Here is an 11,568-nt window from a genome sequence, read left to right on the forward strand (position 1 = left end):
GGCCCATTGGACTTGCAAACTTTATATGCCCCAATACAGGGGAATGCCAGGGCCAAAAGAATGGGAATGGGTGGGTAGGGAAGTGGGGGGGGATATGGGGGACTTTTGGGATAGCATTGGAAGTGTAATTGAGGAAAATACGTAATAATAAATAAATAAATAAATAAATAAATAAATAAAAAAGAAGGTACAGAGCCACTGCACTAGGCTGACCCAAAACTCAACTCTGCCAGCTACCAGCTGTGTGATCACAGGCAAGTCCCTCTACCTCCCTGAGCCTCTTTGGCAAATATTTTGTCTCGGCCCTCACACTTCTCCTTCTGAGTGTCAAGTTAAAAGGCCCAAAAGACATATTTTATAAATGTTGGAGACTGTGTAAGTAGAAGATAACATGGGGTTGACTTTTCAAATAGGGCAAACTTCCTGAGAGCAAGCCGGTCAAAATCGGCTAGCATCATTCACACCTACAGCAGTCCTCAAGTCTCAGGGTCAGCCATGTTTAGAAACTACCTTATCAGTTCTATGCACAGGCTATGCCAAGCACAGGTCTTTCATTTGTAAGAGGTGCTTGAAGGATCCACAAACTCCAAGGGGTTTTTAGGAAGCACCCAGGTTTTTGTCTTCTGCTTGCTCAGCAAGGCAGCTGGGTGGGCGGGTCAAGTAACTGTGGAGAGGACACAGCCAAGAGAAGCCCAGGGAGGTAGGGATCAGTGACTCTGGCTTTCTCATTGGGTTTTGTGGACAAGCAGGAATGATAGACGTTGGTGGAATTAATCAACCAATATTTCTCTTTCTCCCTCCCCACCCCTGCCGTGTGTGTGTGTGTGTGTGTGTGTGTGTGTGTGTGTGTGTGTGTGTGTAGAAGAACTAGTAAACTACCTCACCACTGTCAGCTCAGGTATGCCTGAGTCTCATCAGGTAGCAGATGAGACTCAGCTGAATTTGCCTGAGTCTCATCTGCTAGCCTCAGAGATGACTGAGCAAGGCTCCTGGACCAGCTGATGATGGAAATGTCATGGCTCCTCACTCTAGTGTGACGGCCATTAGCCTTATGCAGCCACTTGGAGTACATTCAGTTTGGCCACAGAACTGAACTGTCAGCTTTATTAACAAAAGAAAAAGAAAAAAAAAAAAAGCTTAACAATTTACATTTCAGCTGCCATATGGACCGTCTAAGAACTCCACTGGGTGGAGTGGCTGTACCATTTCCCAAATAAACCCTGGAAATGAAGATTTCTGCATCAAGGTTTCTGCTAATTCCAAAGTACTTCGGAAACACGCCCATCCAGCCCAGTGACTAAATACTTGATCAGCCACCAAAAACTGAATTAGTTACCCATTGTAGGGTACCTAACAGTCAGCCCCTTTAGTCCTGGCACACTGGAGGAAAGAGGAGCTCTGTGAGGTGAAGGCCAGTCAGTGTAGCCTACATAACAAATTCCAAGTCAGCCAGGACCAGAGAGTCAAGCCCTGTCTCTAAACAAAACAAACAAGCAAATAAACAAGCAAATAGACAACAACAACAACACAACCCCTAAAAGGCGAGCAGGATGGTTGTAGAACCCAGCTTGGTTATAGAAGCTCTGGAGAGGGCGCTAAAGCTGACATTCAAAATGGATAGTCTTTTTATTCCGATGTGAATATCATGGCGGTGAGGCAGAACCCACCAGGAAGACAGTAGCATCTCACCCTGGAACATCTCTTTTACTTCCTCTCTTTGGAGATCTTTGATGCCTTCATTCTTTTTTCCTTCCGACTCCCACCCATCTCCCCTGATCAGGCATGGCTTCCCAGCCCAGTGTGCAGGCAAAAGCCCATGAAGTTTGCAAAACACATGAATCTCAAGAAGAACGAAGACCAAAGTGTGGATACTTTGCCCCTTCTTAGAATTGGGAACAAAACACCCATGGAAGGAGTTACAGAGACAAAGTTTGGAGCTGAGACAAAAGGATGGATCATCTAGAGACTGTCATATCCAGAGATCCATCCCATAATCAGCCTCAAAACGCTGATACCATTGCATACACTAGCAAGATTGTGATGATAGGACCCTGATATAGCAGTCTCTAGTGAGACTATGCCGGGGCCTAGCAATCACATAAGTGGATGCTCACAGTCAGCTATTGGTTGGATCACAGGGCCCCCAATGGAGGAGCTAGAGAAAATACCCAAGGAGCTAAAGGGATCTGCAACCCTATAGGTGGAACAACATTATGAACTAACCAGTACCCCGGAGCTCTTGACTCTAGCTGCATATGTATCAAAAGATGGCCTAGTCAGCCATCACTGGAAAGAGAGGCCCATTGGACTTGCAAACTTTATATGCCCCGATACAGGGGAACACCAGGGCCAAAATGTGGGAGTGGGTGGGTAGGGGAGTGGGGGGTGGGTATGGGGGACTTTTGGGATAGCATTGGAAATGTAAATGAGGAAAATACCTAATTAAAAAAATAAACTAATACTTTAAAAAAAAAAAAGCCCATGAAGTCTCAGTTCTATAGCAACTGAGTGAAGCTGGGAGCAGAAGAGGTGGTCCTCCAGGGAAGAGTGCACCAACCGGCTGCCCAGTGCCAAATGGTCAGCCCTGAAAACAGACATACAAGGAACACCACAGGGACTCAGCAGGTTCTATTTAAGAATATATCTGTACCTAAAGGTCCATTTATACATGCAGTAACAATTTGTGAAAACAGAGGCCATGACTTTGAAGAGGAGCAGGGAGAGCTACATGGGAAGGATCAGAGGGAAGAAAGGGAAGGGAGATATGTTGTACTTATAATTCTAAAAGAAAGAAAAGTTGCATGTGTCGGGGTGGGGGTGGGGGTGGGGGTTAGGGGATACTCACTGGTGGTAGAGGCAGTGCCACCAAGACAGCACTTCCCAAACCCAAGGCTCCAATCCTCTTGTGGGTGACAGAGTGGAATCCGTGCATCTCACAGAGTAAGGGTCACTCCCAACACAGGCTTAGTTGAGCTGTACATCTCAGCATAGACACATTTGGGTGGATCCCGGATTGACATCACATTCCACATTCACTGTGGGTCTCAAGGAAAAAAACCTTAAAAGCAGCGGGCCAAGGGGTAGGCCTGCTGAATATGGCTGCTTTGTGGCACAAGCTAATTAGGATTCTTGCCAGGTTAGCAATTCAGTTCTAATTAATGAAACACTCTAATTTAGCTCCCATCAATGGTGATGCTAAACAGGCATCTCCCAAGTCTACGCTGGGGACATTTTAAAGCACATTTGTGCTCTCTAGGTTCCCGAAGAAAAATTCTTTAATTATTTAATGGCTGGCCGTGCACTGGAGGAGAGGGGCCATTCAAAGATAGGAAGCTGGGATAAGTATCTCGTTCAGAAATATGCAAATGCCTTGTGACAGGTAGAGAAAGGAAGTCTGATTATTTCTTAGCTGGCACAGCATGAAAAAATATCCGGTACGTCTTCTCCCACTTGCACCCCCTGTCAGTTGTCAGTATAAGCCAGCGGCTTTCTGTCCACTTAGTGCTTTCTGAGCAGTTGGAAGTCTCTGTCTGGGCCATGAGTGGTGGCTAGCCAAGTGTGGCTAATGAGTGCTTGAAATGTGGCTAGTGAAACCAAGGAACTATATTTTAAAATTAATTTAAGATTCAGCAGCCAACAGTATGGTAATGGATAAACTAATTAGAAAAACATAAATACATATATCCCTTTGCCCAGTGTTTCAGACTTCAGATTATTTTCGTATTTCTGGTCATCACACATGACAAAATACTTTGGGGAAGGACCCAAACTTAAGACACAAAATATGTGATGTTTCCTATATACCTTATACACATAACCTGACTGTAATTTTATACATGTTTAATGTGTTGTATTGATTGACCCCATCATGTGAAAACTTCTATTCTTGGAGTAATGTCAGACATGAATAGTTGCATTCTTAAATATACTAGCTGCTCTTCTCATTGTGTGACTTACACCTGACAAGAGGCAACTTAAGGGGGAAAGGATTTATGTTGGCTCATAGGTCACCATGTTGGGAAAGACATGCTGACTGGAACGTGAGACAGCTGGTCACACTGGGTTCTCAGTCGGGAAACAGAAGAGACAGTAAATACAGTCTGTTTCCAGAGACACACTTCCTTTAGCTATGCCCCACCTTTGGGCCTGCCTTCTAGTTGGGGACCAAACATTCAAATACATGGCTGTCTGTGAGATAGCTCACATTCAAACCACAGCAGCAGATGTGGTGGGTCCCATCTATACTGTACGATTTCAGTTCCACCCAGGATCTAGAACTACCAGATACCTAGAAACAGAAAGTAGAACAGGGATTGCAGGGTTGGAGCAAGGGAGGGAACAAGAGAGTTTCCCTTGACAAGACAGAAGAAGTCCTGGGTCTTGGTCATCCAACACAGTGGATGTCCTCAACACTACTGATCTATACAATTAGAAATGACCACAATGGTCGTTGTATGTACATTTTACCACAGCGAACAAATTTCAAGCTAAATATCTGCATCTGGAGCTCTTCCATCCCCAGGACAGCTTCAGATCTGCTGCCATTGCAAAGCAAAGAATCCCTAGGCCTAGCCCCTAACCCCCATGGGACCTCCTCAGGATTCATGACTTCCTCTTGGGGATAAGGTCTCCTGGTGCTCATTCAGTACCGCTGCCTCCATCAGCACTCACCCTGGCCTGGTGGCAAGAGGCTGGTCTGCAGGCCTGAGGGGCTGGAGTTTGTGCTCCTGTAACTAGGAAACCGTTGCAGAATGTCTAGACAAGGAGGGAGGAAGCTGTGTGGGAGAAAAGGGCTTTGTTCTCAAGCTCAGGCAGGAGGTATTGAAAACATGAATGCCCTGAGCCTGGGCAGGAGGTTCTTTGTGTGGCGGCCAAACTGCCCTAGCCCTTTATCTCCACCAAGCTAGAGTGACCCTCATCAGTCACCTCAGCCAATAGTAAGAAAGCCTTGACTTACTGGAGAGGAAGAAAATGACTGTCTGTATGAACTATAGCTTGTTAGCTGTTGTGCATGTAATTGTGCAAACTGCCTTTCCTTACACAAGGAACGAGAGCCAGTGGCCAGCAGGTCTTCCCTACTCCCTACTCTCGGGGAAACTTGGAATTCAAAGCTTGTGAGACAGTGCTTTCTAGGGAAGCAGAGGGGTGATTTTATGGATTGACAAATTCATCTTTTAAATTATTGGCATTCCTGCTGAATTGGATATTGGACAAATGATACTCAATTGTCTTCTTTTGTAGCTTTGCTATTGAAATAAGGAGGAGTGATGAAGTGCCTGGGAAAAGATGTACCTAAAACCTGGGGTGTGAGCTATCTCAGACTCAGCAAGCTCTGCCTGAGAGAAGACAGATTTGACATGTTCCTTTGGAGTTTGGAAGACTGGAGCATAAAACTTCATGGTCAGGGGGTAGCTAGCTGATCCTAGTAGCCACGACTTTGATTGAGGGACTACCAGGCATGAACTACAGTGTAACAGTAGCAGGCTATGAGCCTAACTCCCCTCAAATCTCTGCCTGGCCCTCTCTAGGAGATAATTAGGGGTCAAGAACTCTTCCCAACTTGTGGTAAGAGCTAGAGGAGACTTGACAGAGCTTCAGCAGTGCCCCTGGGAACATTTGCCCCCAACAGTTCATTGCTGGGCCTTTCCAGCCAGTCTTAAGCTAGCATGCTTCCAAGAAGGGTAATATAGGCCTGTGGACTTGTTGGTTTGGGCTGAATATTGCCCTTCAGAACCCTGAATTTACAGCTAACATTTGAAGACAGACATTCAGATGTTTGGCTTCTTCTGACAACTCAAAGGTCTGGCAAGATCTATTCACTTCCTGCATGGCTCTAAGACTGGAACTGGGTGGGAGTGGCAGGCTCCAAGCTCCTCCTACATCCCTTCATTCCCACTCTGGGGCCTGTCAAAAGCTCAGCAAGATGAGATTTGTGCAACTGTATTGTTTTCCCAAGGTCTGCCTAGCCCTGAAGGCCAATGTGCACTAGGGCATGAGACAGACATGCTGTAGAGACACGCAGACCCTGTTTTCTATCCTGACCTCACTGACTAATTCTAAACAGTGGCATCTGGAAATGGAAACAATCTCTAGACATTGCATAGCACACAGGTTTGTGAGAGATGTCATAGAAAATTGCTAGCACTGTGGCTGCATACAGTGGGCGCTCAATAGATGTTTACTTCCTGTCTCCTACTCTTTACTGCTAATGCACTAGTCCTACCCATGGATAGTACCTTGATCATCAGATAGACTCCTATTCCAAATAAGCACACTAACTATTTACTAACAAGAAATAAAAACACATTATGGAATGCAATCCTTAAGATACATACCCAGCAATTACAATGAGCCACTTACCTGAATCCTAATTTAATTAAATCATATAAAAGTCTTCTAAGGCAATTGGGCTAATATGGACAATGAGTAGATATTTGATATATCAAAGAATGGTTGTTAATGTCCTATATAGAATCATGATGCTGTGATAGCTTTCATTTAAAAACAAATGGTTTTTAGAAGCCCATGTCTCATATAGGAGTAATAGCCAACAGCAGTAGCCCCAGTTATTAGAAAGGTTGAGCTGAGCAGATCATTTAAAAGTTTGAGATCATGCTGGGCAATATGGCAAACAAGACTCTGAGAAAGAAGAGATAAAGAAAATCCTCATCTAAAAAGCATGTGTCTTATAAAAACACATACTATGTAAAATGCTATAAAGGAAATAATTCAGGATGAAGGGGAAGGGCTCAGAGGAAACAAGACCATGTGCGATAATAGCCGAGCTAGGTGATGGGCAGGAACGTGAGGTCTGTTCTACTGCACCCTTTCCTCTGGCAGATGCTTGAATTTTCCTGTAATCAGCAACCTTTCAAAAGTAAGGCTGGCTCGAGGTGCACGCCTGCAACCCCAGCATTGGGAGGCTGAGATGGGAAGGTCACAGGTTAGAGGTGACATGATGAGACCCTGTCTCAAAGGTCCAAAACACAAAAATATAAAAGCAAAGCACAATCTTAGAATTCTTAAAAGATTAGAGGTTACACTGGGCTGATCTACCAGAAGGAGCAGTTTCCTGGAGTGTCTTCTCACAATGCCATGGTGTCTCAGAAAGGAATGTTGGGACAGGAAAGACTTTAGTTTGGCTTGGAATGTTCATATACTATAGGAAGATATGATACACACATGTAATTCATACACACACACACACATACACACACACACACAACGATGCAAAAAGCATACATTATTCAGGGCCTCAGAAAATCTGAAACAACTTGACCTAGCTGTAACTTCTATTCTTCCTCAAATACAGCTTCTTGCATAAGAATCAAGTAACACTTTTACCGTATGAAATTGGCTAGTGTCTTAGTCAGGGTTTCTATTCCTGCACAAACATCATGACCAAGAAGCAAGTTGGGGAAGAAAGGGTTTATTCGGCTTATACTTCCATGCTGCTGTTCATCACCAAAGGAAGTCAGGACTGGAATTCAGACAGGTCAGGGAGCAGGAGCTGATACAGAGGCCATGGAGGGATGTTCTTTACTGGCTTGCCTCCCCTGGCTTACTCAGCCTACTCTCTTATAGAACTCAAGACTACCAGCCCAGGGATGGTCCCACCCACAAGGGGCCTTTCCCCCTTGATCACTAATTGAGAAAATGCCTTACAGTTGGATCTCATGGAGGCATTTCCTCAACTGAAGCTCCTTTCTCTGTGATAACTCCAGCTGTGTCAAGTTGACACAAAAATAGCCAGTACAGCTAGTTATGTGTCAGCAAAGGTTAGAAAATATACATGGGGAAAAGCTACTAAAATGAATAGAGCTCATACAACTGTGAATATGACATCATTTAAATCCTTGTTATCTAAGAAGATGCTGAAATGTAAAGGGAGTGGGCAGGGTGGCGTGAGGTGGTTCACAGCCCACGGGGCTGTACACAACACTCTGAATATTTTCCCCACGCATTTTCAATTTCCCCACATGACTACAAAAAGTGTGCAACAGTAAAAGTTTTAAATGAAACAGTTGCAACCAAAATAATTTGTCATTCAAGTCACTGTGGCTAATAACTGTGGCCCTGTGATGGGGCAGAGACTCTGATGGCAACTGGTGAGCTACAAAGAACACGGCCACTCTCTCAGAGGACCCAGGTTCAGTTTCCAGCGCCCACACAGAGGCTCGAGAATGTCTGTAACTCCAGCTCCATGGAATCCAGTGCCCTTCTCTGGTTTCTGATGGCACTGCATGTAGTTGGTGCACAGACATACACACAGACAAAACATACAAAAAACAAATACACATAACAAGATAAACACACATACACAAAATGAAAATGAATAATGGCTTTTTAAAAGGCTTCAAAGGTGAAGGGGGAAGAGAGATAAACTCAATACAACCTATTATTATTATTATTATTTATTATTATTTAATCCAGGAAGGAGTGGACAATTTAAGTAGGACTCAGGCCAGAGAGGTAAGATGAATGTTGTCAAATGGAGTTCATTGTAAGGAAGATGTTCCTATACGTGGTAGGTTGGAAAGCAATTTGCCATCTTTCAAAATGTATGGGGGAGGGAGAGAAGGAGAGAGGGAAAGAATGCAAGATGCCAAAGACACTGGTGAGGAATACACTGTCTGGGTGATTACTTTTATAGCTACCTGAAGACTTTCAGAAAGCCAGACAGACCCACATTCTGGAGTCTGTGCTTGCATATATTAAGTTCTTCACATGTAACATGGGGTACGATGTCCACCTGGTACTGTTAGATGCAGAACATTTGGAATAAAAATCCATTAAGGAAAGGGACTGCCCTGAGAACAGAGTCCTGGTGCTGTAGGAGGAAATGAGTGTTTGAGAGAGCCTGTGGTCACTACCAAGAGCATGCTCCAGAGGACACACTGCGAGCTGCCACAAAAGCCACCTCCAGGGCCCTTTCATCCCCTTCTGGTCTCCTTTCCAACAGTGCTGTCACTGTGTGCACTCGTTTGGCAGGCTTGGAATCATGACCTTCCTATCCCACCATCTGTCTTCCTCTCCATCTAAACAACGCGCTGTCTATTCTAATCTTTGCCATTAACGTGATTTGAAACGTACCTGAAACTCTGGAAACTGGGGCTTTAAAAGAATCCTCCCTGCCGCTATCAAAATGGACGCCTATGACTTACCTCTCACTGTAAAGCAAATGGCCTAAATGTCCACTTTCGACAGGAGAAATAAAATTATAATTATTGTATAAATAAACACAAATCTTGCTGGTGTGAAATGAGATTATTTCACTACCAGCATAACGAAATTTAAAACTTCTTGTGATCATCCACTAGTGCTGGAGCTATGTATTGGGTTTTATCATTAGCAAGTTTTTCCAATTTTATTATCAAAAAGTAACCTACATGCTCCATGTGTATGTATTAGTATTATGTGAACACAAATATGCATGTGTGCACATACATACATATAAATACAAGCATATATGATGACAGGTATGTACACAGACAGACAGACAGACAGACAGAAAGGGACCTGAAAGGATTAGAATGTAACTCAGAGTTGAGCATAAAGGTATAACAGAAATAGAAACCTTACATTTCACTTTATCTGGTTATGCAGCCTGAATATTTTTTATAGTTAGGTCGTTTTCCTTTACTGGCACTTTGATTTCCTAAAATCTGATCACTTCAGTGAGTAAGAAGGAAGGACACTTTAAGATATTCCATTAATATTTCAGGTCACTGGGTCACTACTGAGTACCCAGTAATCAAAAAGTACACATGGGCCTCAAGAACATACATGGCTCTTGATCACTGCATTCTAATTAGCAATTTTCAGACAGAGGAATTGCCAAAATATATTTCGAGCATCTAACCACTGAGCTCAGGGGTAATAAAGCTGAGGTGTTCTCAAGGTCTTTGTCTTCCGAAGAAGGGGTGCACTGTGTGTGACCAGAGAGGAAGGGAGTAACCTGATTTCAACAATGACCAAATCCCTGGGGTGCTTTCACAGTATCTGATGGCCACAGGGAGGAGAGGTGCAGGAAGAGTCAGGTTAAGCTTACAGTCAGTAAGAGCAGAGGAGTCACCAAAAACTCCTTCTCCCAGGATGAGATGGGGCTTGGCTACCATCTTGTCATCCTGACAGGAAGACTAGAGAAGCCTAACAGCCTGAGTGATGTGGTGGAGTGACACAGGGGAACAGAGACAGGCAGATAGACTGATGCACACCTGTGCCTTCTTACCGTCTAGGACCTCAGGAAGCTCTCCTGTTACAGAGGGCATGGGAGGATGTGGCCTTGCTGGTGGCATCGATAAGAACTTCAAAACCACGCCTAAGAGCCATCGAGAGCAAAGCTCCGTACAAGGTTCAGATGGAGGACAGGGTGCTGGGGTGGGGCATACAGGATGGTAGAGGTATACGTCTAGCGCTCAGAGATGAGCAAAATTGTAAGATTTTATGTGGACAGTGGAGAAGCTCCGAAGGGCAGGGTATGTTCCATCTAGCGTTACTCAGAGCCATTAATCCTCCCTAAATGAATCTGTGGATTCAGCACGGACCTGATCAACATAGAAATGGGGCTTTAAGAGAATGTGTGTTCAGATGGTCTTGAGGGTTTGAGGGCTTGAGAGCTCAGTGGTAGAATGCATGCCTGGAGCCCTGTTCCAGTGCCCAGCTCATCCCCAAAATCTACAAAAGAAAGGGGGGTCTGATAGAGCAGTCTCAGAAGTGAAAACTAATGAAGTGGGTCTAGCCCTACCTGATATTAAACTATATTACAAAATTGTAATTGGTATTGAGATGGTTTGCCGTTACACAAAAGAGAACAGAAGGGAGGGTCCTAGGATGTGGTCATACAAGGTGATGAAGTCTGTTTGAAGCCGAGGAAAAGGATGTTTTAGATGATGGTCTGATATCATTGACTCTGGGCCATGAAGACAACGAAGAAATCGCTCAGGCCCCAACTTGCTTCTAACCAAAATAAGCTACTAAAAATCAAATTGTTAGCTGTTTTACAACATCATAAAATTACAAAACATCTGATGCATCTTAAAAGTAACATTAAGGATGAAAAAAGCCTTCTGCGTGTTTTAGTTTCACCTCAGTTGCTGTGATTTAAAAAAAAAAAAAAAAAAACTCTGACAAAAAGAACTTTAAGGAGAAAGGGTTTATATTCTACCTACAATTCTAGGTTATAGCCAGTCACATTGGAGAAGGGAAGGCAGGAACTTGAAGCAGAAACATGTAGACGGCATGTATGCCTAGTACTCAGCTTAATTTTTCCATTCTTACATAGTTCAGAACCCCAATCTAGGGAACGGTGCCACCCACAATGGACTGCATCTTCCCACATCAATCAAGGGATCAAGACAATCATGCAGAGAATTGTCCACAGGTAAACCTAATCTAAACAATCCTCCACTGAGCCTCTCTTCCCAGTTGATTCTAGGTTATGTCAAGTTGACTATTAAAACTAACCATCAAGCCGGGTGTGGTGGTGCACGCCTTTAATCCCAGCACTTGGGAGGCAGAGGCAGGCGGATTTCTGAGTTCGAGGCCAGCCTGGTCTACAAAGTGAGT

General features: G+C 44.1%; 1 protein-coding gene across 2 annotated transcripts in view; it reads right to left on the reverse strand.

The window, feature by feature from the left end:
- Scrn1 (secernin 1) overlaps positions 1 to 11,568 on the reverse strand; it is a 61,580-nt gene that overhangs the window by 44,719 nt on the left and 5,293 nt on the right. The window contains exon 2 of one of the 2 annotated variants that reach the window (XM_029478819.1): positions 2,846 to 3,035. The exons of the other annotated variant lie outside the window; for it this stretch is intronic. The gene's annotated coding sequence lies outside the window, so the exon portion shown is untranslated. The remainder of the gene's footprint in view (positions 1 to 2,845; positions 3,036 to 11,568) is intronic. 2 annotated transcript variants of the gene reach the window in all.

This window comes from Mus caroli, chromosome 6, assembly GCF_900094665.2.
Source record: "Mus caroli chromosome 6, CAROLI_EIJ_v1.1, whole genome shotgun sequence".
Classification (NCBI taxonomy): Eukaryota; Metazoa; Chordata; class Mammalia; order Rodentia; family Muridae; genus Mus; species Mus caroli.